Source organism: Mus musculus, chromosome 14, assembly GCF_000001635.26.
Source record: "Mus musculus strain C57BL/6J chromosome 14, GRCm38.p6 C57BL/6J".
NCBI classification, from domain to species: Eukaryota; Metazoa; Chordata; class Mammalia; order Rodentia; family Muridae; genus Mus; species Mus musculus.
In genome coordinates this window covers 47,337,779-47,365,494 of record NC_000080.6, presented here as the reverse complement: position 1 = coordinate 47,365,494, position 27,716 = coordinate 47,337,779, and the positions used below count along the sequence as shown (strand labels likewise).

The 27,716-nt window shown below is 46.0% G+C and overlaps 1 long non-coding RNA gene across 1 annotated transcript; it reads left to right on the top strand.

Annotated features, from left to right (window-relative positions):
* Nucleotides 1–9,848: 9,848 nt before the first annotated feature.
* Gm41147 lies at nt 9,849–23,596 on the top strand. The gene is made up of 3 exons (XR_874595.2): nt 9,849–10,805; nt 15,365–15,469; nt 22,987–23,596. It is a non-coding gene; the product is annotated as a predicted gene, 41147 (long non-coding RNA).
* The last annotated feature ends 4,120 nt before the right edge of the window (nt 23,597–27,716 follow it).

The following is a 27,716-nucleotide window of genomic DNA, read 5'->3' as shown; positions in this document are numbered from 1 at the left end:
AGCGATGCGGAGCAGACGGTGCTTCAGGAAGCAAGGAGGAACCTGCAAGGGTGATAAATAGCAACTTCAACTCTGACCCGTTTTACTACTCAACAGTCAGTCTGCCTCTGCGGACAGTTCATTCATTCCTTATCACCGACAGGGCTACTCTCCTCCGACACAAAAGCCTGCCTTTAAGGAGCACCCAAACCCTGAGTCTCATGCGCACGAGCGCACATAGATAGTAATTACTGCCTGTCCCCTACCCCACCCCCGCCCCCTACGGCGGAGTGGAGGAAGCATGTGACACACGCCGTTGTCCTGCAGAGAGAGGAACAATTTACTCCTACTGGGAGTGGAGGAAGGCCGGGCAGGGCCAGTGGAACACCCTGAGCAAAGCCAAGGGGAAGAAGGGTTCCAGGTGTGGTAGCAACATGAATGAACATTGCCCTTGGGTTTATTACACGGCAGGAGCTAAGCTAGGCATTTTCTGTCCTTTAACTCGTGTAATTCTCACAGCAGCTTATCAGTGAGTAATAACTATTTCCACTTGTATGATGAGGAAACAGAGGCATAGGGAGTTACATAAATCGATCGGGGTTGCACAGGTAGTAAGTAGCTGACGTAGGGGTTGAGACGGGGCAGGGAGACATTGGGTCTGTTCTGTGAGCCGCAGGACTATGGTGCGGGTAGATCAGAGAGTGCAGGTCTTTTTGCAGTGGTTTTCAACCTTCCCAATCCTGCAACCCCCTTTAATACAGTTGCTCATGCTGAGGTGACACCATAACCATAAAATTATTTTCATTGCTACTTCATAACTGTAATTTTGCTACTGCTACAAATCAGAATGTAATATCTGATATGCAGATGGTCTGAGGTGACCCCTTATAAGAAGGGCGTTCAACCCCCCCCCCCAGGTGTTGAAAACCACTGTTTTGGAGGGACAATGCAAGGTCTTAATGGTGGGGGTGAGAGAGTCAGAAGGTAGAGGATACGTGGAAGTTTTGGCATATTTCTGGTATTCCAAGACTCAGCGTTTTGGACTGTGGGTCACTAAATGTGGAGCGTATTCAGAGGGTGATGACACTGAAGGCTTTCCAGACAGATTAATTCCAAATCAAGCAGATGACAAATCTGAGGGGTTTCTGGCAGTCTTCACCCATGCAGGATCTCATTGCAGCCTTAGTTCAGGACACACAGCGTACACTTTGCCCTGTGCGTGCTGTCTGGCTGGTACACCGTGGCTCAGATTCCGGATGCTTCTGCATCGTGAGAAGCAGTGTTTCTGCTGTTCGAGACTTTTTGCTCTTAGAAAAACATAGTGGCTTACTTTTAGGAAGCAAAGACTTTTAATATTTGTGTCATTATTTAGCATGTAAGCATCAGATTAGTGCATTGTGTCAGAGCGTTTGATTTTAGAAATTGTGGGCTGGAGAGATGGCTCAGTGGTTAAGAGCCCTGACTGCTCTTCCAGAGGTCCTGAGTTCATTTTCCAGCAACCACATGGTGGCTAGCAACCATCTGTAATGGAATCCAATGCCCTCTTCTGGTGTGTCTGAAGACAGCTACAGTGTACTCAACATATATATATAAGATAAATAAGATATATTTTTTAAAAATCATAAAAATTGCTATTTGAATTGTTTTCTCTTTTGAAGCACTGTGAGGGCTGGAGGGTGGGTCAGCACTGAAGAACACTGACTGCTCTTCCAGAAGACTTGGATTGGATTCTCAGCATCGCATCCCATGGTGGTTCACAACTGTCTGTCACTTCAGGTCCTCTTCTGGTCTCCCCAGGCACCGAGCACACACAAGGCATACAGGTATGCATGCATGCAAAACACCCATACAACATAAAATAATAATAATATTTTGATTGTTAGATGATTTGGGTTTGTGATTAGAATAGAGTTTCTAACAATCTCTGAAGTCACTGTGAGCACATTTCTGCCATTTTATAGTTCTACAAGGCAATATTCTCAGCTCTGACTATTTATATATTAAGATTTATTTATTTTATGCATGTGAGTACACTGTCCTATCTCTGTCTTCAGACACATCAGAAGAGGGCATCAGATCCCATTACAGATAGTTGTGAGCCACCATGTGGTTGCTGGGATTTGAACTCAAGACCTTTGGAAGAGCAGTCAGTGCTCTTAACCACTAAGCCATCTCTCCAGCCCAGCACTGACTATTTAGAAAACAAAATATTGGTCAACTTTGAAGAATACTGAAACGTTTCTACACCTTGCAGGATCAAATATTCAGCCAAGATTTAATCTTATGTAAAAACAAGTAAGCACATATCCATCTCCTGCATATTGTGACAATTACTTTCTGCTCTAATACATGATAAATTGCAACACACCAAAGGATTGTTTAAAATGTTTCTTCATGATTTACTATCAATACATGTTTGATTTCTAGTCCTCACTGATATATGTGTAGGGTGATGGCAACGTTTCTGTGGTGATGAGGAATCACAAGTGGGAAATGTTTATTAAGGGGCCTAGTCCTAAGAGAGAGAGTGCCCAGGGCAGTGGCAACCTGCAACAGGAAGGGCTGAGCTCTGTTTGTTCACCAGAGAAGGTGCAGAGCTAATGAAGGAACGAAGTGTGAATCCTGCTGTGGGAGCACAACCAGGCACCGCAGTGTTTTCTTGTGAGGCCAAGTGCTGTCTCCAAATCCTTAGCACATGGAAGTGACACATTAGATGAAGCCAATTCACCATTCCTCGTTGGGACTGATGGCTTGGAGTCAGCTCTAATGGATCTCAGTGGCAGGAAGATTCCCTGAAAGAGAGGGGACAGTGACAGAGGTCACAGAGGCTTCTGATTCGGCCCCCGATTCAGTTGATGGCAGAGAGAGGAGTCAGTTCTAAAATCACAGTTCTCGTTCTTCCTTCCCACAGATCTGAAACCCAACAGCATGCCCAGGAAGAGAAAGTAAGGGTCTGAGGTCAGGGGAGACTCCAGATGGAGCAAAGTGGGAATGTCTCTGGAGTCTTTGAGGTGACTGTCATCTCCTAGAATGGGTAGCAGGCAGAAAAAGATGGAGGCTGGACCCCTATGCCACATAAGGAGAAAGTGATGACAGACACAGAGAGATGCAGATAGAGGTATTCACGCATGCCCTCTTGGGTCGAAGGCAAGAACAGTGATAACTCTGCCATAAGGGTCCAGCAAGCATCCTGACCACTGATAGAGTGAGCATTTTCAGGACTACCTGCACAGCTTGGTGGCCGGAAAGATAAGGAATGCAAACCGTTCTTTGTAGAACAAACAATAACAACCACAACCACAAACTGAGGAGAAGAGAGCATGTGATGCTGACGCAGAAAGACAAGGCTGAAGTGAGAGAGGGAACCGGAAACCGGGGTGAGGAGTCAGGAGGAACAAGGGTTTCTTTTCAGAATGAGCAGGCCCTACTTCACGCAGAATTTCACGTCCACCCGTGAGCTTCTTGGTGCCAGCTCATGCTGCAATCCCTTGGTCACTTTATCCCCAGTTTCTGGCAGAAATGCCAGGCACGGAATGATAAATCAAGTGGTTGAAGAGGCTGTGTGACTATTTTGTTTTGTTGGGGCAGGGACTTTCTGTGGAGCCTGGACTGCTCTCAAATTTGGTCTCATGATTATGCCTCAACCACCCAAGTGCTGGGTTGCAGATGTGGGCTGTCATGCCCAGCTTAGCTCATTCTTCCTCAGACATGACAGAGCTACTGAGGTGGGTGTTCTTGAAAGTAGGGGGTTGGAGAAAGTCAGTTTTTAACTGGTGACATACAGGCTTGTGGTAAGTTTGGGCACTGTGGTGGTCTGAATAGATATGGCCCTCATAGTCTCATGTGTTTGAGTGTTTGGCCAAGGGAAGTGGCACTATTAGGAGGTGTGCCCTTGTGGAGTAGGTGTGATCTTGTGGAGGAAGTATGTTTGCAGGCTTTGAGGAATATACGTGCTTAAGCTCTGCCCAGTCTCCTCCTGACTGCCTTCAGATCAAGATGTAGAACTCTGGTCTGCCTGCATGCTGCCATACTTCCCACCATTGATGATAATGGACCGAACCTGTAAGCCAGCCCTAATTAAATGTTGCATTTTATGAGTTGCTGTTGCTGTGGTGTTCCTTCACAGCAATGGAAATCCTAAGACAGGCACCAAAATGACTAGGCCAGATTACCCAGGGCTAGACCACAGTCAACAGTCATTTCTTTAGGAAATACACATGAGAAACCATGATGGACAATTTCCAAGGTAAGTAATGACAGCCATTGCCCGCCTCTTATAATTTCCTCTACTTTTGTGAGCAAACACAAGACAAATGGAAATAATTATAAGCCGCCCTGTTCTGAGCACCTGCCATGGGCAGAACCAGTCTCCGTAACTCTGCCGACACGTGTGCTTTCTCAAAGTAAACGTGAGCAGATCTGAGGAGAAAAAGAGTTGCTTCCACTTGGTTTGTTGTTTTTTTTTTTTTTTTCTCCCCGTGACTTAAAATTTTTTAAATGTATTTTCCTTTGCTACCAGCCTGTGGGAAAGCAAAATTATACAGCTGTTTGCCAAGCAAGCAAGAACTACATCTACCACCAACCTGCAATGGTAGCCGCTCTATCCTTGTTAGGAATCTTTGTAATTAATATGCCCATGGGGTCAGCAAGATGGCTCAGCAGCTACCAAGCCTGCCAACCTGAGCTTGGTCCCCAGGACCCACATGATGGGAGCAGAGACCTCTGAAAGTCATCCTCTGACGCTGACACCTTTTCTGTATTACACACGCAACCCTGTCCCCCCCCCCACACACACACATGATAAATAAAGTAATGTAATCTAAAGTGAGGTCACAGAAAAATATCCTCTTTTTCTTGGGGTAGTCATGCGAATCTGTTGTTTCTTCTGTCAAGACTCTCTTGCATGTCTCTACACAGCAACAGCAACAATTCCTAGGTCACAGCAACTCTGTGGCACTCCAGGTTCCTTACTATCCCTCCGTGGTTTGGCTGCTGGTGGCCTCCTGGGCAGGGAAGAGGCCAGAGCTCAGCTTGCACGGCTGAGCCAGGCGCCTGTGTAGTTCTCTCTCAGTCTGGCCCATAGACTCCATGCTGCATTCTTCCTTCGTATCTGCCCTCCAGGATGCCTCTGTAGCCACACGTGAGCCACCAACAACAATGCTTTCACCCTTCTGTCTAGGATCTGTCCCTGGTCCACCCTGTGCTAGTTCCAATAAGATGTCAGATTTTCTTTTCTTTTTTTTTTTTCTGTTTTTCTTTCTTTCTTTCTTTCTTTTCTTTTTTTTTTTTTTTTTTTTTTTTGGTTTTTCAAGACAGGGTTTCTCTGTGTAGCCTTGAACTCACTTTGTAGACCAGGCTGGCCTCAAATTTAGAAATCCGCCTGCCTCTGCTTCCCAAGTGCTGGGATTAAAGGTGTGTGCCACCATGCCCGGCCAGGTTTTGAAAACAAAACAAAACAAAAACCCTGCTGTTTTCTTCTCTGGGCTAATCAGTTCTCTTAGTCTCACTTTCAATGATCAGAACTGTCCAGAAACATCTATCCCCCGCAGCCTCCAAGTGGATGTAAGACCCCAGCCTGAGGAGGCTGGCTTGGTTATGGTCTGTTGTTTTTTAAACAAAATCTCAGTTGTTCAACTTTACCAATGGGGAGACTCAGGAGCCAGATGCTGTGGTGAAAACCAGCTAGCTCAGAGAGGAAGAGAAAGCACCCAGCTGAACTTCCTCCTCAGCTGACATCCTAGAAACAATGTCCCTCTCTCACGCCATCTCTAAGAAACCTCCTTCCAACTCAATGTCCTCCCTTCTACTTCCTGTGCCTCTCTATCCATCCTTCTGACTTCCTCTTACTCTCTCTGATTTCTTTTTTAAATAATCCTACGTTCACTTTTTGTCAACTGATTGCTTGCTCTGCCCCCTGACCTGTGGTTCACTTTATTTAATCCTGTTTACAAAAGCCAAGCAGAACATTCTTGAATTAAAGGTGTAGGCTAAGGCTGAGCCACACCCAACCAAAACCAGGGTTTTCCAGTAAACAATAAACACACTCTTGGGACTCACGGTCTGATCGACTATCCTGCAACCGTGCTTTAGCTCAGCTCACCTTTAGCTCCTGTCTTTCAACTGTGTGAAATGCAGCAGCCTTGGCACTCCAAGCTATTCCTGACTCCATCCTTATCTCCCTGTGTCCTTTCTCCTTCCTGGACCGTGGTATGGTTTTCACATAGCTAAAGGAGACAAGGGACGATGGGAAAAGATGCAGGCATGAAGGTACAGAGAGGAGAGAGATGTTTGATTATTGGACATTGCAATCCCAGACTTCCTTTACCTTATAGGTAAAAGAAAATAAATGGACCATTTTGTCTATCCTTAGCTTTCAGGGAATAATTTTCTTTCTATCTTTTTAAAGATTTATTTATTTTCATTTATATGAATACACTGTAGCTCTCTTCAGACGCACCAGAAGAGGACATCGGATCTCATTACAGATGGTTGTGAGCCACCATGTGGTTGCTGGGAATTGAACTCAGGTCCTCTGGAAGAGCAACCAGTGCTCTTAACTACTAAGCCATCTCTCCAGCTCTTTCTTTCTCAAAATAAATTTTTTTTTATTATCATAGCGTGCATATGATATGTTGGAGTGTGGGAACATGTGTGCCACAATGAGGATGTCATTATCATAGCGTGTATATGATATGTGCGAGTGTGAGCGTGTGTGTGTCCTCACAAGAATATGGAGGTCAGAGACTTGCTGAAGTTGGTTTTCTCCCTATATCATGGCGTCTGGGTATCAGACTCAGGATTGTGTAGCAAACTCTCTTTCCCACAGAGCACCTCACTGATCTCTTAGGGAAAAAGTTTCATTCATAGTCTCTACTGTCTACGAGGCCACCAGAGCCCAGAGAGTCTAGAAGGCGTAGCTGGTGACAGGGAGGAGAAACGGGGTTATCCTATGATGCTGGGTGAAAAGACTGGACCTAAAGTCTCCGGAGACAGGGATGGCCACAAACCTTCACTGGAGACACTCAGGACTGTTTGGGGTGGTGTCTGCAGGTTGTGGCCTCTGTCCCACTTAGCTTGCAAAGCTAACTGAGTAGTGGGTCGTTGTCTAGTTACTCCTCTGTTGCTATGATAAAGATCATGACCAAAAGCAACTTGAGGAGGAAGGAGTTTATTTGGCTTACAGGTTACAGTGCACTGAAGGAAGTCACTGCAGGAATTCAGGGTAGGAACCTGGAGGCCAGAGCTAATGTAGGCAGACATGGATGGAGAGGTACTGCTTGTTGGCCTGCTCTCCATGGCGTGCTCAGCCTGTGCTCACATATGCCCAGGGCTTCCAGCCCAGAGGCGACACCACCGTTAGTGGGCTGGCTCCTTCCACATCAATCACTAACCCAGAAATGATTTGTCTACAGATTTGTCTACAGGTGACTGAGACAGAGGCGTTTTCTCAGTTGAGGTTCCTCTTCCCAGATAACTCTAAATGTGTTAAGTTCACAAAAGCTCAACCAGGCAAACCACAAATTTCTAAGAATCGGAGTGCAGTATTTTTGTGCATAGTTTTTTGGTGTGTGTGTGTGTGTGTAGGTGGGTGCTGGGTTGTAAAATAAAATATATTTTCAGTTTGTGCAAAACAGTGTTTCTCTGTGTAGCACTGGCTATTCCAGAACTTTCTCTATAGACCAGGCTGGCCTCAAACTCTGCCTGCCTCTGTCTCCTCGACGCTGGGATTAAAAGCGTGCACCATCGCCACCCGACTTTATAGTTTATTTCTTATTGTGGATCGCAGTCAAGAAAATGTGAGAACTTTTGCTTTAGGGAGGTTTAATTGGAAAAAGGATGGATGAGGGTTCAGAGGAGGCTGAGGACTCAAAGGAGAAGCTGTAAGCAGGGAAGGACAGGTGGACGTGAGAGATTTCATTGGTGGAGGAAACTCAGCTTGGGGCCCTTGTAGGATGTGAGATTCAGGGAGAAGGGAGAGTTAGTCAATGTGATGAAGTCGTGTGGGTTCTTGGGAAAATGCTGTTGCCTCCACCATGGGAAGGGTTGAGAGAAGCTAAAGTGAGAGACAGTACAGAAGGCTGACAGAGAGAGGCCCAGAACTGTCGTCACCCAGACCAGTCAGGGCCCAGCCTAAGATGACATCCACAGAGATGGCTGAGAGAGAAACCACTGGTTTTAACACTATTTCTATAGGCTGGGATGTGGCTTGCTGATCTTCCAGAAGACCCCAGTTTGGTTTCCAGGACGGACATTGGGAGATCCCAAACCCTTTGACCTCTGAGGCCATCTGCACACCCACAGTGCACCTAAATGCACCGGTATACAAGCATATGAAGTAAATAAATAAATAAATAAATAGTCACTTCTAGCCAAGTGTGGTGGTCCATACCTATAATCACAGACCTTGGGAATAGAAGACAAGATTGCCATAGATTTAAGACCAGCCGGGGATACAGATAGTAAGACACTGTCTCAAAAACAAAGCCCCCTTCGTGTGTGTGTGTGTGTGTGTGTGTGTGTGTGTGTGTGTGTGTGTGTGTGTCTGCTGCATTTTTTTTTCATTCTCTTAAACCACACCAAGATTATTAGACTATGCTCAGACACCATTTCCTGAAATCAAGCTGAAGAAGGCCTGCACTTGAGGGAATGAGTCAGGAAGCTACCTGATGAGAGACAAGAGCAGCTGGAGCAGCTGGAGCAGCTGGAGCAGCTGGGCAGCTGGTGAGCCTCAGGCCAATCAACTGAGGCAGCTGCAGGGCCCTCTGAGAGACACAAGGACCGATGAGATGAGCATGCTGGTGATTAGTCTGGGAGATGAGTGTGTCCTGGGATACTGGTTGGCTCTGCGAGAGTGTCTACCATGTCTGAAGTTGGACGGAGGAGCTACCCAGTCTTCAGAAGTGGGTGGGTGACATTCTGGAGGCACACTGCACAGGATGTGGAGTGACCTGTGGACAGAGGGGAAACTTTAGAAGTGACAAGTAGGAGGGGACAGGGAGAAGAAGCAAGAGTAGCTCTGTGGAGGACGGGGGGCGGGGGGCAAGGAGGAGAAGGGAGAAGGGTCTGAGAGATCCTAACCACAGTACAGACTGGAAAATGGTTTCCAGTGTGTCTAAAGAGAGTGACAGTGTATTCACATATGTAAAAGAAAGAAAGAAAGAAAGAAAGAAAGAAAGAGAGAGAGAGAGAGAGAGAGAGAGAGAGAGAGAGAGAAAGAAAGAAAGAAAGAAAGAAAGAAAGAAAGAAAGAAAGAAAGAAAGAAAGAAAGAGAGGAAGATAAAGAAAGAGAAAGAGTAGGATGATTGACCAGCAACTATGGGGTCTTAGATCCAATCACAGCCTTGGCAAAAGAAAAATACCAATTTTAGTTGCAAAAAGTGAATATTTTATTTATTTATTGTTTGTCTTTTCTTTCTTTCTCCTTGTTTTGTTACTGTTGTTTTATTTTATTTTGAAGCAGGGTTTTTCTATGGAACTCTGGATTTCCTGGAACTCTCTATGGACCTAACTGGGCTTGAATTCAGAGACCTGCTTGCCTCTGCCTCCCAAATGCTGGGATCAAAGGCGTACACCAGCTTGGTAAATATATTTTAGGCAGCTTACCTTGTTATCTGTTTATTCCTTAAATTGATTCAGGTTTGTAAAAGGAAAATTTAGGGCATACATATTAGGGGGCAAAAATTGACTTTTGAAAGTTGTCCTGTGACGATCTTTATATACATACATACATACATACATACATACACCCTGTAGTGGGTATGTATCTAACACACACACCAGCAGCAGCAGCAGCAGCAGCACACATATACATACACACAATAAATATAATTTTTTAAATTTAAAAGACTTTTTAAAAATAATATTTTTTGCAATGTATTATCTGTCAATTGGCCTTCTATACCCACTTATATATAGTTATGTGCCCTGCGTTGTATAAAATTTTCTTAGGCAAGAAGGCTCTAGTGTAATTCACATGCCAGTACACACCCTGAGACACAGACATTCAGGTCCTAGACATCCACGTGTGGTAGTGTGGCCCACCAGCCATGCCACCTCTGGCTCCACACGCCAGGGTCAGGACACTAACTTGTTGCCTGGAAAGAATGGTTTCTGTCGCCACAACCCCAGGCTCTTTACCCACTTCCTTCCAAAGGACCTCTCTCTGCCCAGCTCAGGAGGCAGAAGGAAAACCAGGAAGGGAAAAAGCAGCAGATGCCTGCTTCCCAAGCCTTCCCTCTCACCAGGGAAAGCAAATGTCTTGTGATTAAATGCCAAGTTGTGAACCCCATGTGAGAGGTGAGGTAGACTCTGGGATTGGATGTGGCCGCAGCACCGCGGTGGGTGTTAGACTCTGGACTCTCCCAGCTGATCTTCCAGAGCATTTCCTCAGAATCAGCAGGACTGTGGCTGCAGAGCCAGGTACCATCCCTGCCTCGAGTCTCTGCCTGAAGGCAATGCTTTGGAGCTATGAGGAAAATAAATGAGGCCACGAGGCTTGTCTGTGGTGGTCAAGTGCTAGCCCACCTGCCTTCCAGATTATCTCCTGTAAACTGTAGTTCTAAAGTCAGACATCTGAAGCGACGTTGCCCTGGACTACACAGATCTCTCTTCTAAACAAAGACTTCCGGTCTGGGGAAGGAAGATGGAGGGGACTTTTAGTCTATAAAATTCTGTCCAGGGAGAAGCCCAAGATCAACAGTGGTTAAAGCCAAAGAGATCAGAGGTTTGGAGACTCACTGAGAGCGGCAAATCCCAGCTATTTCTTGATCACCTTTCAGAGATCAAACATCACACTGCCTTTGCCGGAGCACTCAGATCCCTCAAAGGTGAGCTGGCGGCTAAGCTGCTTCTGTGTACTGCTGTCTCTCCCAGCCTCTAGAGCAGCCTATTTAGTTCATGAAGTGAATGTGCTCTGAACTTGTCTTTAAAAAGTGTTACAGGGCTGCTGAGAAGGCTCAGTGGGTAATAGCATGGGCTGCTCTCCCGCAGGACCTGGGCTTGATTGGCAGCACATGCTCCATCTGTAACTCCAGTCCCAGGCAATCTGACGCCCTCTTCTGGCCCCTGTGGGCACTGCATGCACATGGTGTGCAGATACATGCAGGCAAAACCCCAAACGCATAAAATAAAAATATTAAAAGGTTAAAAAAAAAAAAAAGGCGTTACAAAACCCAGGCTAGATTCTGTCTGGACTCTGTTAGCTCTTTATGTTGCAAGAATGAAACCCAGCAGTGCCTACGCCCAGATGACTCAGCATGGCTCAGAGGCACGGGTGTTTTTCCATGCCCCCCCCTGTGGCTGTACTGGCAGTAACCTGGCCAGGTGTTTTAAGGACAGGCACCTTGTCCCGTGTCCTGAGGTCCTCACAGGCCAGGTGGGCAGCAGAAAAGGGAAAGCAAGCCGCTGTCCCCTCCCCAGCAGTTCATTCATTCCAGGCCCCTCCCAGGCACAGTTTGGAGTCAAACTATGGAGTGTTGGCAGCACTTACAAGATCTCTCACACGTCCGATGGTCCCCAAATTGGCCTCCCCTTGTTTTAAGAAGTTTGTCCTACTTGTCCTTTAAAATGTGGGACTGCCAAGCGTTGGTGGTTCACGTCTTTAATCCCAGCACTTGGGAGGCAGAGACAGGCGGGTTTCTGAGTTCGAGGCCTGGTCTATTGAGTTACAGAACAGCCAGGGCTATAAAGAGAAACCCTGTCTCGAAAAACCTAAATAAATAAATAAATAAATAAATAAATAAATAAATAAATAAACAAATAAATAAAAATTTAAAATGTATAAGGACGTTCAGGCTAAAACAAAAAGCTAAGACCCCATGTGTTTTTGTAATTGAGTTATCGGTTGTGGTACTCATGTTCCCGTGTGAGTTCATGCACCGTATGATATGTGGCTGCACAAACTTGTGCACACTTGTAGAGGTCAGAAGAGGGGATCCGGTGGTGTCTTCCTCTGTAGCTTGCTTAATGCTTCCATGCAGAATTTTCCCCTGAACCTGGGGCAATATTTTTTTTCAACTAAATTGGAAGCCAGCAAGCCTCAGAGAACTTTGCACCTCTGCCTCTCTTGGACTTGGCATGTCTGACTTGTTATGTGGGTGCTGAGATGCAGGCTAACCAGGATGACTGTGTAACGAGTGCTTTTGATAGCTAGTCAAGTTTGGTTTCTGTCACTGTGACAGACCACTGGCCAAATGCACTTTAGAGAGGAAAGGGTTTATTTGGCTTACAGCTCACAGTCGTGGAGGGAAGTCAGGACAGGTCAGGTCAGGAACTCAAGGAAGAACTGAGAGGTAGAAATTCACAGAGGTCATGAAGAAACAGTGCATGCTGACATGCTCCCTAAGTGTCGTGCTCCCTAAGGGTCCCTCAGCCTGTTTTCTTACACCTCCCAGGACTACCTGCCTCCCAAACCAACCATTATCAAGAAAAAATGCCCCCACAGACTTGCTTACAGGCTGTTGGAGGTCACCCTTTGGCTGAAGTTCCTTCTTGCAAAATGACTATAGTTTGTGTCAGGTTGATAAACGCAACCAACACAGCCATTGGCCAATCTCTACAGCCCACCTCAGCTCCCAAAAGCAACGACATAGTGGGAATTGTATCACTAGCAATGCAGAGACTAAAGCAAGACAGAGATGTAGGAAAGGGGACAACTGGCATCAGGTAAAGGTCCTTTACTGAGGTCCTTTACTTCTCAGAGAGGAACAGCCGCTTAGAGAAAGCTTGTGTCTCTACCACTAGATAGAGAAACATTCCCAGGCCATGCTCTTAGGTAAAGATGACCACATTTTTTAAAAATTCAGGTTTCATCACACACACACACACACACACACACACACACACACACACACACACACACACACACACACGCGCGCGCGCGCATTCTATTTATTAATGGGCTGTAACAAAAGCAAGCTTGGACAGTAGTTACTTTTATGGACGACAAGAAACCCTAATACAGTCCCCATATTTACCTAGGACACATTTGTTTGCTGTTTGCTACGTGGAGCCTATGACTCATCTGACACAAAACAGCTGCAAGACCTCTGTTCTCGGGCTTGATGACTCTGCCCAGAATTGAGTCCTAGCCTCAGGTCCTGGGCTGACATAGCAAATGCTCCAGCCACTAAGCCTGCTTTGGAGAGTGTCAACCTGTCCCTTCCCACAGGTATCAAAGTGCCTTACTGCCCCTTTCTCTGGCCCCAGCAAGAAGCATACACCTTCAAATGGACAGATTCCGAGTACTTGTCCTCTGACCACATCCATGGGCTGCTTCGCTTCTAATTTATATAATTTCTGTCATTCAGAAAAATGGCAAGAAAGACTCATACAAAGGATTCCCACATAAATATCTCATTGTGTAGTCTTGGCTGTCTCCAAACTCACACAGAGATCTGCCTGCCTCTGCCTAAATTAAAGGCATGCACTGTACCCTCTACCCAGTCCGATGTTTATTTATTATTTTCATTTATGGTTATGTGTGAGGGTTTTTTTTGTTTGTTTGGTTGGTTGTTGGTTGGTTTTTCAAGACAGGTTTTCTCTGTATAGCCCTGACTTTCCTGGAACTCACTCTGTAGACCAGGCTGGCCTCGAACTCAGAAATCCGCTTGCCTCTGAAAGAACCTAGTGGGGAAACCCCCACTCAATTCCCGTTCAGTGCGCACCCAAGAATCAGGAACAGACGACCATCTTGATGTAAAAGCATGAGGTAGTTTAATGATGGAGCTCCGGGCCGACACATATCTCCCGCAGGAGACAGAGGTGTTTACCACATGGTGGAGCCATAATGGTGGAGCTCCGGTTCTAAAAGTATCTCACGCAGGAGACAGTGGTTTTGACCAGGAGGCTTGGAAGCTAGGGGTTTTTATAGAAAAGGGGTGGGGCTGGGATAGGAATTGGCATGGTTTCACATGATTGGTCCATTTAAACATAGGTCAGAAGGGCAGGAGATAGGGAGGCGCCGGTCCAGTCCTGACATGTCCTGGCCTGTTCTGCTATGTTCTCAGCCCCAGGTTTCAAAGCTCACAAACAACTCTTTGGGCTATTTGACATAAATTACATGAATAACAGGTCTCAAGTTTTATTTCCTTTCACCTCAGCCTCCCAAGTGCTGGGATTATAAGTGTGTGCCACCACTGCCTGGCTATGTGTGAGTCTTATGTGCACAATGTTTGTGCAAATGTCCACAGAAGACAGAGGGCTTTGGAACTAGAGCTACAGTTGTGAGCAGCCTGATACTGGAAACCAAATTCAGCTCCTTTTTGCAAGAGCTATCAGCATTCCTAGCTGCTGAGCCATCTGTTCAGCCCCTCACATAGTTTCCCAGTTACTGAGTTCATTTTCCATTGTGACAACAGAGCACCTGACAGTGATTCATTTAGAAAGAAAAAAGGTTTCTTTTAGTTCATAGTCTTAGGAAGTTCAAGAGAGAGTTGGGCTCTGTGCTGGTTTAATTCACAAAGAAAAGCAGAAATGCAAACAGATTCTTTGTAACAAGAAACGGAACAAAGCTGGGACAGGGTACGTTATAGCTGTCCCCTCTTGTGATAGCTAACCCATAATCACGGGAACTCTGTAGCAGGAAGTGTCCGTGGCCCAAATACTTTCTACAGACCCCACAACTTCTCAAGTCACTCAAGCATTAGGAGAGACAGGGTGGCATTTACCCATAAACACTTCAGTGTTGCATTTTCCAACACAAGAAAAGACAGATTCTGTTTTGTTTTGTTTTCTGTGATATGGGATATGGTCTCCTATAGCTCAGGCTGGACTTGAACTTGTAGCCAAGGCTGACCTTGAACTTTCATCTTTCAGCCTCTAGCTCCTAAATGCTAGGGTTACAGATAGTTGTGTACCGTGACATCTAGCTTTTAGGAGCTGTGTCCTTTGCACAGCCACAGTTCAGTTAATGAAATCCGAATTAACCATTGTCCTTATTTCTTTCTTTGATGGCTCCAGCGATCTGCTTGGTTTTTGTTTTTGCTTTTCCTCCTGAGTCTAGGATTTCCAAGACCACATAACATTTTGTTGTCAAGTCTATTTATGCTCTTTTATCCTGGAACAGTTTTATCCTGGAGACTCTCTTTTTGCTTCCTTACTCTGACATTTTTCAGATGATAGGTCAGTCGTTTGTAGACTGTCTTTGAATTTGGGCTTGCCTTGTGTTTCCTCATGAGTAGACTCAGGACATGCCTTTTGGGCAGGGCTATCGTGTCCCCCTCTGAGCATATATTAGATGCTGGTCTATACTAAAACACAGCTCTTAGGTGACTTCATTAAGTATCGTTGGCACTACCTGTGAGAGAGCTCATTAGCCTGAGGCTTGCTGCAAGCAGCAAATTAGGTGAAGACTGGAGTTCCTGGTAATGACATGGTATCTATACAGAGTCTACACACAGCCTTCCCGATGGCCGGGAGCTTGACGCACTGCCAAGGATGGATGTGAGTTTCCAGTTCCTCCGCTTCCACTTCTCACGTGCTGAGATTACAGGTGTGTGTCACCACTCATGTCTTATAAGATGGCTGGCATCTGGCCCAGGGCTTTGTACACGACAGACATCTTCTCTTCCAGCTGAGCTCTGTCCCTGGGTCTACTTTCTTCTTTACCTTTCATTCTTCATTCCTTCATTTGTTCATTCCTTCCTTCCTATCTTTTTTTTTGGGGGGGTGGTGGTGGAAGGAGGGAACAAGATCTTGCTATATAGCCTAAGCTACCCTCAGAGGTGTGATTCTCCTTCCCGTGTGGCCTAGGCTGGGCTTGGACTTATTCTTTTTTTTTTTTTTTATCTTTTTTTTTTTTTTTTTTTTTTTGGCTTTTTCGAGACAGGGTTTCTCTATAGCCCTGGCTGTCCTGGAACTCACTTTGTAGACCAGGCTGGCCTCGAACTCAGAAATCCACCTGCCTCTGCCTCCCGAGTGCTGGGATTAAAGGCGTGCGCCACCACGCCTGGCTGGACTTATTCTTCTTCATCCGTTTCTGGAGTACTGGGATCACATGTCCACCATCACTTTTACCTCTGGCTAGAAATTTCATTGATTTTTTTTTTTAATTTAATAGTTTGGGCTGAGAGATCAGTCAGTGGTTAGGAGCACTGCTCTTCCAGAGGACCCAGGTTCGATCGCAATACCCACATGGTAGCTCACAATCATTCCAGGGGACCTGACACACTCTCCTGACCTCTTTTGGCACCAGCTACATGTGTGGCATATAGACATACATGCAATCAAAACACCTATACACATAAAATAAATAAACTTAAAAAAATAAAAAAGAAGCTCTCTTTGTCTTAGCACCAACTTCCTTGAAACTTCCTTGAGAAGCAACTGTGCAGGCTGAAGCTCAAGAGAAGGATGAGGCAGAGGCCCAAGTAAAACAGCCTGTACATCCACAAAGGAAGGGGACTCAGAGGTAACGGGTGCTGAAGGCCGGGATGCTGGCTCAAGTTGTTGGGCTGTATGCTGCTGTCTGTAATAAGTCTCATCTGGGACATCACTGTCAGGTCACCAAGACCACCTTCCTTACATGAAAACAGTGCCCCTGGCTCTCTGCCCCAGATGAACCTGTGCCACTTTGGACTAAATAAAGAAAAAGAAAAGGAAGTAGTTTCCAAATTTTGATAACAAAGTTATGAGAATACACACAGGAAATGAACAATATTAAAAAATGAGCATTTCCTGGGACTGGAAAAATAGCTCAACTGTTAACAACACTTCCTGCTTTTTCTTGTGGCCTCTACAGGGGCATGTACACACATACACAGGCACACACTTGTTTGTTTTGTTTGTTTGTTTGTTTTGTTTGTTTGTTTTTGTTTTTTTGAGACAGGGTTTCTCTGTATAGCCCTGGCTGTCCTGGAACTCACTTTGTAGACCAGGCTGGCCTCGAACTCAGAAATCCACCTGCCTCTGCCTCCCGAGTGCTGGGATTAAAGGCGTGCGCCACCACACCCAGCACACACTTGTATACACACAGACACACATGCACATATAGACACACATGTATACACAAGCACACACATGCATGCACCCACACAGGCATACTGATACATATACATACACATGCACCCATGAACACAGAGACATACACCACATAAACACACAGATGCATACACACACAGACACACCCACAGAGACACATACATTCATACACACACACACACACACACACACACACACACACACACACACAACCAAATGAGTACTTCCCTGTAGGCCAATTCTGCATCCAAAAAACATAGCAAACAAATGGACTCTACTTTCTTATAAAATGCTACCAAAGCCAATTGGTTGCTCTCAATACAAAATTTTACTTATACTGAGAAGTCCAAATACTATATGAAAGGACTCTGGCCAGATCTCTCATTCCCTCTGCCTTACTAAAACCCTTAGATTACATTCCTAACCTTAGCCACCCTTATTTGGCCACTTCCTCCTCTTGAGGCTACAACCAAAGTTGGACTATCAAAGTACTGGAGTCCAGCAATCAAAGCCCTCTTTAGCTCACCTAATTAACATGTCCAATTAAAATTAAACACCTCATCCTCCCATTCCTTTTACCTTTATAAAGCATCATTTTCCTATGTGCCACATCTGTCTCCTCTCTATCCAGAAGCAGTCCTTTGTCGCACTCTGGAACAAATGTCCCTTTTCCCTCTCCTCTCTCTCCTTTGTTCCCTTTCTCTTTCCCTCATCCTCTGTCTCCTGTCTTTGCCTCTTATTTCCTGTCCTTTGTCTGTCTGGGGTAAATAAACCTCTTTTATGCTGAGAACTTGGTCTTGGGGGTCCGGATCCGATATTTTTTGTTTGTTTGTTTGTTTGTTTGTTTGTTTGTTTTTTCGAGACAGGGTTTCTCTGTATAGCCCTGGCTGTCCTGGAACTCACTCTGTAGACCAGGCTGGCCTCGAACTCAGAAATCCACCTGCCTCTGCTTCCTGAGTGCTGGGATTAAAGGGGTGCGCCACCACGCCCGGCTGGATCCGATATTTTATCTTTCACTGTGTACCGCACTGTTTGCTGGGTGGGTGAGGGCATGAACTGCTTCTGCAGAGGACCCAGCATCAGTCCTCAGCAGTGATGTCAGGTGGCTGCCACCCACCTGCAGTTCTCTGTGTTCACACGCATGAACTCATACACACAACTAAAAAATGAAATTGTTCGCATAAACATTCAAATCCTGGCACTGTTTGGGAAATTTAGTAGCTTTATTTTCTAATTGTCATAAAGCTGAACCGAGTTCCGGGAAGCATGTGACTTGCACTAATGCTTTTAGTTTCCATACTGCAATGCACAAACCACTGAAACCAGGTAAATGGCCAACACTCCATCCTGCTCACAGGGATATACGGAGGTATCTTTGACCCCAGGCAGATAATCTAACTGTTCAGAACTGTGGATAACAGGAAAAAAAAGACAGAAAAAGATGTGGAGCCCTCTTCCCCCTCTTCTTCTTCTGTGTTGAGGCTAAACCCAGGGCTTCACGCAAGTGCCAGTACAGACAGTGGCTCAGAGCACACACTGTACTTTCAGAAGACCAGAGTTCAGCTGAGAACTACCATGGACCACACCCTCAGCCCCACAGCAAAGTCTACATGATCCTTGTCATCATTGTAACTGTTAGCACAGGACCAATGAGGTAGGCCTAAGTGTCTCCCTGCACAGGGCTGATAGCTGGGCTCTCCAAGGCACAGCTCTCTTGAATTCCCATGTAAGACCTCACCAGAGATTATGTGAATGCAAACATGAATCTGGAGCCTCTAAATACTAGGCAAGCACCCAACCACTGAGCTACACTTCTGGCCCTTATATTTACTTATTTACTTACTTTTTGTTGTTGTTTTTTTTTTTTGAGACAGCCTTGAACTTTGGACTCTGCTGCCTCTGCCTCCCTTAAGAGCCGGTGGTTACAGGTGTAGTGGTTACAGGTGTAGTGGTTACAGGTGTAGTGGTTACAGGTGTAGTGGTTACAGGTGTAGTGGTTACAGGTGTAGCTGTTGTACCTCAGCCCTGGGTTGCTTTTTTGTGTTTTTCAAGTTCAGAGCATCAGACTCAGGGTCTCATACACAGGAGGCAAGCTCGCTGTTTTCCATACCCCAGGCCTCTAACAGTGAAGTTTCTTCACCCCTCCTGCAGAGGGAATATTCTCCTAGCAGCTTCTGTTGCCCAGAGTTTCCTGGGTGCTTTATGAAGGAGAAACTCTCTTCTGTAAGTGGAAGTGGGCACAGTCACATTGGTATTTGAGAGCAGTGGCCCTATGGCAGCTGCTTCATGTACCTCCAGTATTCCTCTGATTTGTTGGCTACTCTAAATAACTATTACAGTGTGTCGTGTGTCATTTAGAACGATGTTTTGACACAAGTAAGAAAAAGAGTTTTGATCTGCAGTTGGTTCAGTCCAAAGACATAGACTCTGAGGGTGGGAGGGCAATTATAGTTGCCTCTTTCTTACCAAGCTTTCACCAGGTTAAGTTTCTGCTCTCGACCCTCTACCTCCGCCATCCTGTGTTTAGTGACATTTTCTTGTAATGAAGGTTTCCCTCACCCTTGTTTATCATTTATGTATTGCATTATTTTGCATTATTTGTTCGCTGACCATTACTGAATCAGTAAAGGTCCTTACTCAGCGAGGTACAGGCAACATTACTTATCGTGATGTTTGCCCCACATTTGACCAGTGGCGATCAGTTGATACCGCTTTCCAGGGTCTTCTAGATCAGCCTCAGGGAATGACAATTCTTGGAGCACTACTTACTTTCTGGTTCAGCCTTCAATTTGGCCCAACCCAAACCAACAGCAAGCCATGCTCGAAGACCTTCTGTTTGCTGTTTAGAAATGGATACATGGGACCACACCAGATCAGTCTTGCTCAGCAGTCATCAGAGATGCTTTCTCCTATGGCAAAAAGGAACTGATGCAGAGAACCACCCCTGACCAATATCCAGAGACACGGAGATCTTGAAAAACTCAGTTGAGAGGGTATGGCTTTATTAAATTCCTCCCCTCAGGACTCAGGGAAATATGCAGACTAGGAGATAAGAGCCAGGTGGGATGGGAGACGCCAAGGAAACAGTGTCCTCCAGACACGACAGGACTGACGTGCGTATGACCACATGGAGACTGTGGCAGCACACACATCTGCACAGGTCCAAGCCAGATGTGGCCCCAGTGCTGGGACATGGAGGTGGGCATTAGGTCTCATTCCTAACTAAGAAGCTATCTCTAACTGACAGCTACTTGAGAAAAATAAGCTTTGAATGGAGTCTCTCATTGTGTATACACTTCATGGCAGGCCCAATGCCCAGCAGCAGATGGCCAACACAAAAAGAATTCAATGGCATTTTGGGAGGTATTTTGCTTTATACTGCCTTTGGGGGGCGTTTTTTAACCTTACCGGTCCTTTACATGTATATACAGTTTCCAAGTCTATGTTTTTACGTTTGCTTTTTCTTTTTAATGATCATGTGTGTGTTTGTGTCTGTATCTGTTTCTAATGCTTTTATAAAAAGAGAGAGAGGAGGTGTGGAGTTGGATGGGGGTGGGGGATAGGAGGAGGATCCAGGAGGCAATGAGGGAGGGGAAGGAAGCCATGGTCAGAATATATTGCTAGAAAGAAATATTTTCAATTAAAAGAAAATGAAGAAAAAAATGGTGCCTGGTTGCTAACTGCACTCACTTCTACTGGTGTCTCTGCTTGAAGGCTCGGACTTTGAGTTGTGAGCTTCAGGCACATGTGTCCACATCAGCACATGCACAGACACACAGAAACAAAGGCTGGCAGAATGGTGTGGATCTTTAATCCCAGCACTCAGCAGACAGAGGCAGGTAGATCTCTGTAAGTTTGAATACATAGCAAGTTCTAGGACAGCCAGAGCTATGTACTAGAGAGAACTTAAGTCAGGAAACAAAGATCAAAACAACAACAACAAAAAGACACTGTGGCATGGGTATATATTAGGAAACAGGAATTCATATTGCTAATTCTAGCTCCAGTACAGCAAAGACTCTCCATATCGCTGTGCCATCTTTCCTTAACACCATGAGAACCTAGCTCCATTAAGCCAGGAATACACAGGAATTGCTAATCTATTAGTTCTGCTGAAAGGAAAACTAACTAGGACTCAGTCTGACGGCAGTTCGTTTCATAAGTTTTGTAAGTTTTATTTTGTTGGAGAGATGGCTCAGTGGTTAAGAGCATTGACTGCTCTTCCAGAGGTCCTGAGTTCAAATCCCAGCAACCACATGGTGGCTCACAACTATCTGTAATGGGATCTGACTGTGACAGTGTACTCATTTAAAAAAAAAAGAAAAAAGAAAAACAAAAGAAAAACAAGATTTATTTTGTTTTGTAAGCTATTTTTTTTTATGTGTATGAGTGTGTTGGCCTTCACAAACATATGTTCACCATGTATATACCTGGTGCCCTCAAAGATCAGGAGAGGGCTTTGGGTCTTTTGGGACTGGAGTTACAGACAGTAATGAGCTGCTGTGTGAGTGGCAGGAATGGAACCCAGGTCCTCTGGAAGGGCAATAAGAGCTCTTTTTTTTGTTTTGTTTTGTTTTGTTTTTTTGTTTTTTTGTTTTTTGAGACAGGGTTTCTCTGTATAGCCCTGGCTGTCCTGGAACTCACTTTGTAGACCAGCTGCAATAAGAGCTCTTAACCAATGAGCCAACTCTTTAGGTCTTGACTAGACTTCTTTTCTTTTTAAAAAAGGTTTATTTATTAAGGGCTGGTGAGATGGCTCAGTGGGTAAGAGCACTGACTCCTCTTCCAAAGGTCCTGAGTTCAAATCCCAGCAACCACATGGTGGCTCACAACCACCCGTAATGAGATCTGACGCCCTCTTCTGGTGTGTCAGAAGACAGCTACAGTGTACTTATTTATTCATATGAGCGCTATATTTGCATGTATTCCTGCATGATAGAACAGAACATCAGATCTCATTATAGAAGGTCTCCAGCTCAGTGCTTAGAATTCTTGTAGGCAAAAAGTATGTGCAGTGAAAGACAATTGCAAGAACGCAGTCCCACAGACTTATTGCTGTAGCACACGCACTTTCTAAGGGCCTGGCTTGTCTCGTTCTTTCTTTTTTTCCAGCCACCCCAAGTTAGAGACAGCCAGTGCTCCAGTATCTGTGACAGATCTGTACTAGGAAGCAGCCGTCCATCCAGCGGGCCTAACTCCAGTCCCGCCCCCTACCATGGGTTCTCCCATTCCCTTCTGTGGCTTCTCCACATTTGTGTGCAGCTCAGCTCTGAATGCTTTTCCCAACCAGGTGTCATCGTGAAGCCTGGTGCAGAATTGACACCCACAAGTCTGATGCTGATTTGATTCCTACACATCTGCATGGTGCAGATTTTGAATCCAGACTTGGATCTCAGTGCTCAGGAGGCAGAAGCAAGTTCTTCAAGGCCAGCCTGGTCTACAGAGCGAGTTCCAGGATAGCCAGGGTTACACAGAGAAACTCAGTCTGGAAAAAAAAAACACTAACTAACTAACTAACTAACTAACTAACTAACTAACTAACTAACTGGATGTTAGTGTGCTGGAGAGACTGACTGTTCTTCAGAGGACTCAAACTCATTTCCCAGCACTCACATGGCAGCTCGCAACTGTCTGTAACTCTAGTCCCAATCTCTTTCTTGCTCTCTTGGACACAAACATCCATTCAGACAAACACGCATACAAATGAAATAGAAGTAAATAAGTCTCGAAAGCATTCAACTCTTTAAAATGTAAAATTACCGTACAAGGTATTAGAGCTCAGTATAGCATTTTACAATCTGAGTGTCTTAGTGCTCCTTCCCCTCGCCTCCCTCTCTTTGCTGCTCTTATCCCCTGTGGCCCTTTCCTGAGAGCCTTGTGCATCTTTCCTGTCCCATGCACCCTCTCCCCCACTCCCACCCATCCTCGTGCCCTATTTTCACCCTTCTTGGTCTCCTCTCTAATTCCCGAAGCCTAACTCTTTTAACTTTTTTTTCTGTCTTTCTTGTTTTGAACCATTGCCTCATGTAGCCCACAGTGGCCTCGAACTTGAACTCGCTAATCTGGTTTTGATCCGATCCTCCTGGCTCCTTCCCCCGAGAGCTGGGAACACGGAGGAGCACCACCTCGACCACCTCAACTGGCTCCGTTTGATTGATGGTCACAGTCCTCCCTTCCCACTGACAGTCTGGCTGGTGACATTCTCACAAGGGTGCCTCGTGAGCTTTACTGTGACAGACAGTCTAGCAACTGTGAAACCACTCAGCCCACCACCAGGACTTGGCAAGTGGACAGAGTGGAGAAAATAAGCAAAAAAGGTGGGTGGGGCCCTCAAGCACCCTGCAAACACCTATGAATGACTCCATTTAATACATCCTAGGGAGGACTCTGGAGGGTCAGAACCAAGGCAGGCCTCAGAACCAGGAAGTTACACCCATGTTCGTATTTAGAAAACCACGGGGTTGTAATAGCCAACTTTCTGGGCCTCTGAATGAAAGAGTCAGTGTGGTTCAGCTGTGAGAGTGTGTGAAAGGGCTCTTTGACACAGCCGCACTCAGCTCTGGCCTTCACTGGGGCCCTTCGTAACACTTCCTAGCTCTGCCATGGAGGCTACACAGCACACACCCAGACAACAAATTCTCAGCACAAAGGACAGTACCCCAGAGGGACAAGTGGGAGGGGAAGGGGGCCTGCCTCTGGATCAGACAAAGACAGACAGCAGGTGTTTCTTCGGGAGTGGGTTTTAAGGGGGAATGGGGGAAGGTCTGTGCTGGATTGAATTGACAAGTCCTGATTAAACAGGTTAACCAGAGTATCGAAATAATGAATTCTGATTGCTGGACCTTGGAGTTTTAGTCAGGCACAAGAAAGTGGACAGATAGGGGAATAGACCTTGGTCGGGGGGCGGGGGGGGAGGCTGGCTTTAGAATCTAAAGGTTGAGCAAAGGAGAAGGAAGGGGGTGGGCACGACCTGCCAGCACCACATTGCCAGTGCTTGGGCCTGTTCATTGTGTATTTCCCTGTAACAAGGCTAAAAGCTCCTCAAGGGTGCTGGAAGTGTTGGAGATCTTTCTGCTATCCTCCTGCCTCAGCTCCAGCTCCCTTTCTGGTGACCAGAGGTGTCGAGTCCAAAGTTGGAGTTTTAAGGGAATCTTCTTTTTTTGTTTTTGTTTTTGTTTTTTTTTTTTTTTGAGACAAGGTTTCTCTGTGTAGCCCTGGCTGTCCTGGAACTCACTTTGTAGACCAGGCTGGCCTCAAACTCAGAAATCTGCCTGCCTCTGCCTCCTGAGTGCTGGGATTAAAGGCGTGTGCCACCACTGCCCGCCGGCTCTAATGGCATCTTCTTAAGTCACCCTGAATGAATCTCATTTCCCAATGCATCCGACTCAAATCGGTTGAACAATTGATGAACTAACTCCACAGACCTGTTGAACTGGAGTGCCTTTCCTTTCAGGATTCTGCACTTTAGTAGAGGGTAACCAAGATGGCATTGCTTACAAGTGGGATTCAGTTAGCAGGGAAGCAGTGGGCAGGCACAGAGCCTGGCGGGAGGGAGACAGTTCCAAGGGAGGCCTGGTTGGTACCCGGCCACTCCTGCTCCTCTCCTGTGCTCTGGGAATACTGCTCATGGAGGGATCATCTGTTCCTCTGGCAGGCCTCTTTTACTCTCCACCTTTCCTCCACGTGAGCAGGCTTGTTTCCATTGGTCCAGTAGCAGATCCGCCCGTGTGCCTTCTAAACAGACTTACAGATGACATGGGCTTTTTGGTGGACTCTTCAGTGCCAGCCCCACCCTGAGCTTGCTGCTTTCGCCCAGTAGCAAGACCAGCCAACAAGTAATAGGTGTATGCCTTCATGCCAGGCTAGACACATTCCAGGAATTTGTTCCAACTCCTCAAATCTGTCTTTGGCTCAGGAACCCAGCAATGTAGGCTCTATTGGTCAGGGACCCAGCTACGCCAGCCCTATTGTGCTGCCTCTCAATACCATCCTGGCCCAGTCCAGCCCCAGCAACTCCTACCTCGATTGTTTCAACCCCTACTGCCTAATGAGTGTACCGGCCGCTGGCTATGGGAAGGTTATGAGCAGTTATGTCAGCTCATGATTGACCTCCCACCCAGGCCATGACCTGATCCAATAGCCTTCGAGAGACAAAGATAAGAAGGCAGCCAGGGACACTGACCTTGTTCAACTCCAGTAGAACATCTTCAAAACGAGCTGGGTGATTGCTGCTGAATTTGGGGGTGTCCCATTTAGATCTAGAAGAAATGGTTCTTAACCTTGATTTTAGTTACATTCACATGTTCACACACACACACACACACACACGTAAGTTTCATTCATTCATTCATTCATTCATTCATTCATTCATTCATTCATTCATTTGTTATGGTGGCGCAGGAGATCAGGGCTTCTGAGCCTCGCCCAGCCCAGTTGTTTCCTATGCCTCTCTTCTGCTTCCCCAGAAATGCTGTCTGAGCCAGCCAGTTGGGATTCTCAGAAGCTGTCTGGCCTGGGAGATGTCTCATTTCTTGAATCCGTTTGTTTGCCTTGTTCAGTTAACTCTACTGGATTAGATACCGGACTGAGCGAATTTCCTTTTAAGGATTGTATGAACAGATCCGAGGCAAAGCTGCAGCCCAGGACTACAAGGCACGAGGGTGCAAGTAGGTGCACTCACCTGTGTGTGCGCACCACTGTAGGGCTCCCACTAGCAATGTGAGGCTCTGCGGATTTGCGTGTGTGGTGGCGGTGGTGGTGGGAGTGTTTTCTTTCTTTAAAAAACCGTTATGATTATTTGAGTGTGTATATGTGAGTGTATGTGTGTGCACCCATGAGCACGCCCATGCCTGTACCTGCATGTGAAGACTAGCTTTTACTCCAGCTATATATTCCTTTATTGCTCCTCCCCTTATTACAAATTACATTTATATGTATGTGTGTATATGGGTGCCTGAGGGTAATTATGTGTGCATGTGGGTGCACCTTAGAAACCAGAAAAGGGCATCATATCCCCTGGGACTGGAGTTACAGGCAGCTGTAAACTGCTTTGTGGGTGCTAGGAACCACACCTGGGTCCTCAGCACGAGCAGCCAAGGTTCCTAACCACTGAGCCATCCCTCCAGCATCCTCCACCTTATGTTTTGATGGTGTCTCTCTGAACCTGGGGCTCTGCACTGGCTACACTGGGCTACACTGGCTACACTGGCTGACTCATGGGTCGCAGGTTCTGTCTCTCTCTGTCTTTGAAGTGCTGGGATTACAGACATATGCTGCCAGACCCGGCTTTTTTCTTTTTTCTTTCTCTCTTCCTTTCTCTCTTCCTTTCTCTCTTCCTTCCTTCCTTCCTTCCTTCCTTCCTTCCTTCCTTCCTTCCTTCCTTCCTTCCTTCCTTTCTCTTTCTTTCTTTCTTTCTTTCTTTCTTTCTTTCTTCCTTCCTTCCTTCCTTCCTTCCTTCCTTCCTTCCTTCCTTCCTTGCTCTCTCTCTCTCTCTCTCCCTCTCTCTCTCTCTCTTCCTTTTTGAGACAGGGTTTCTCTGTGTAGCCCTGGCTGTCCTGGAACTCACTTTGTAGACCAGGCTGTCCTCAAACTCAGAAATCTGCCTGCCTCTGCCTCCCAAGTGCTGGGATTAAAGGTGTGTGCCGCCACACCCAGCTCAGACCCGGCTTTTAAGTGAGCCCCAGGAACCCAAACCCAGTTCCTCATCCTTGCATGGCAAGTACTTTGCCCATCTCCCTGCCCAGTGTTTCCTTTTTTGATATGAGATCTTGCTAGGCTGGTCTCTAATCAGGCTCAGTGAGAGATGCTGTCTCTGAAAAGATCAGTTTGTGTCACTGAGACAGGCAAGCACAGGGGATAATTAACTGACCTGGTACTCCACTTGTTTGGGTTATTCACCCACCTGCAACCTACTTCCTTTACCTGCATGTATTAGCGAGTGTGTGTGTGTACGTGCACACACACACACCTCTGCAAACAACACACCTAGTAACCCCAAAATTCCCTTGGGTTCCCACTCGTGTCAGGCTACAAGTATACCCCTCTCTGAACAACAGCATATGTCTCTCTGCCCCAGTGAGAATCAAATTCAGGCAGTTTATATGCAAGCATATTTCCAATGGTAGGAAGATAGAAGGGCTGATCGGGTGCATGTGAAGTAAGCCAAACTGTGTCTTTCAAGTGAGACTTTACCTCTGTTTATGCTGACGCCCAACCAGGTGTGGGTATGATTGAAACCTGATGCATCATGGGAATTGATAGGTACAATAGAACATATGGGGGCTGGAGAGATGGCTCAGCAGTTAAGAGCACTTACAAGTTAAGGACCTTGCTCTTCTGAAGGCCCTGAGTTCAAATTCCAGCAACCACATGGTGGCTTACAACCATCTGTAATGAAATCTGATGCTCTCTTCTGGGGTGTCTGAGGACAACTACAGTGTACTTACATATACATTTTTTAATAAATAAATTTTTTAAAAAATTATCTAAAATGGAACTATTAAAAATTGTATAAGGCTGGAGCGATGGCTCAGTGGTTAAGAACACTTACTGCTCTTCCAGGGGACTTGAGTTAGGTTCCCAGCACCTAATAGCACCCAGCTCCAGACACACACACACACACACACACACATACACGATTTAAATAATAAAGGTAAGTCCTTTCTTAATTGTATAGGGTTGGAGATGTAGCTCGGTTGGTAAAGTTTTGTTTCTCTACCTTGAATGAAACAAGGAGCGCTGGGCTCGCCCTCCAGCGCTGC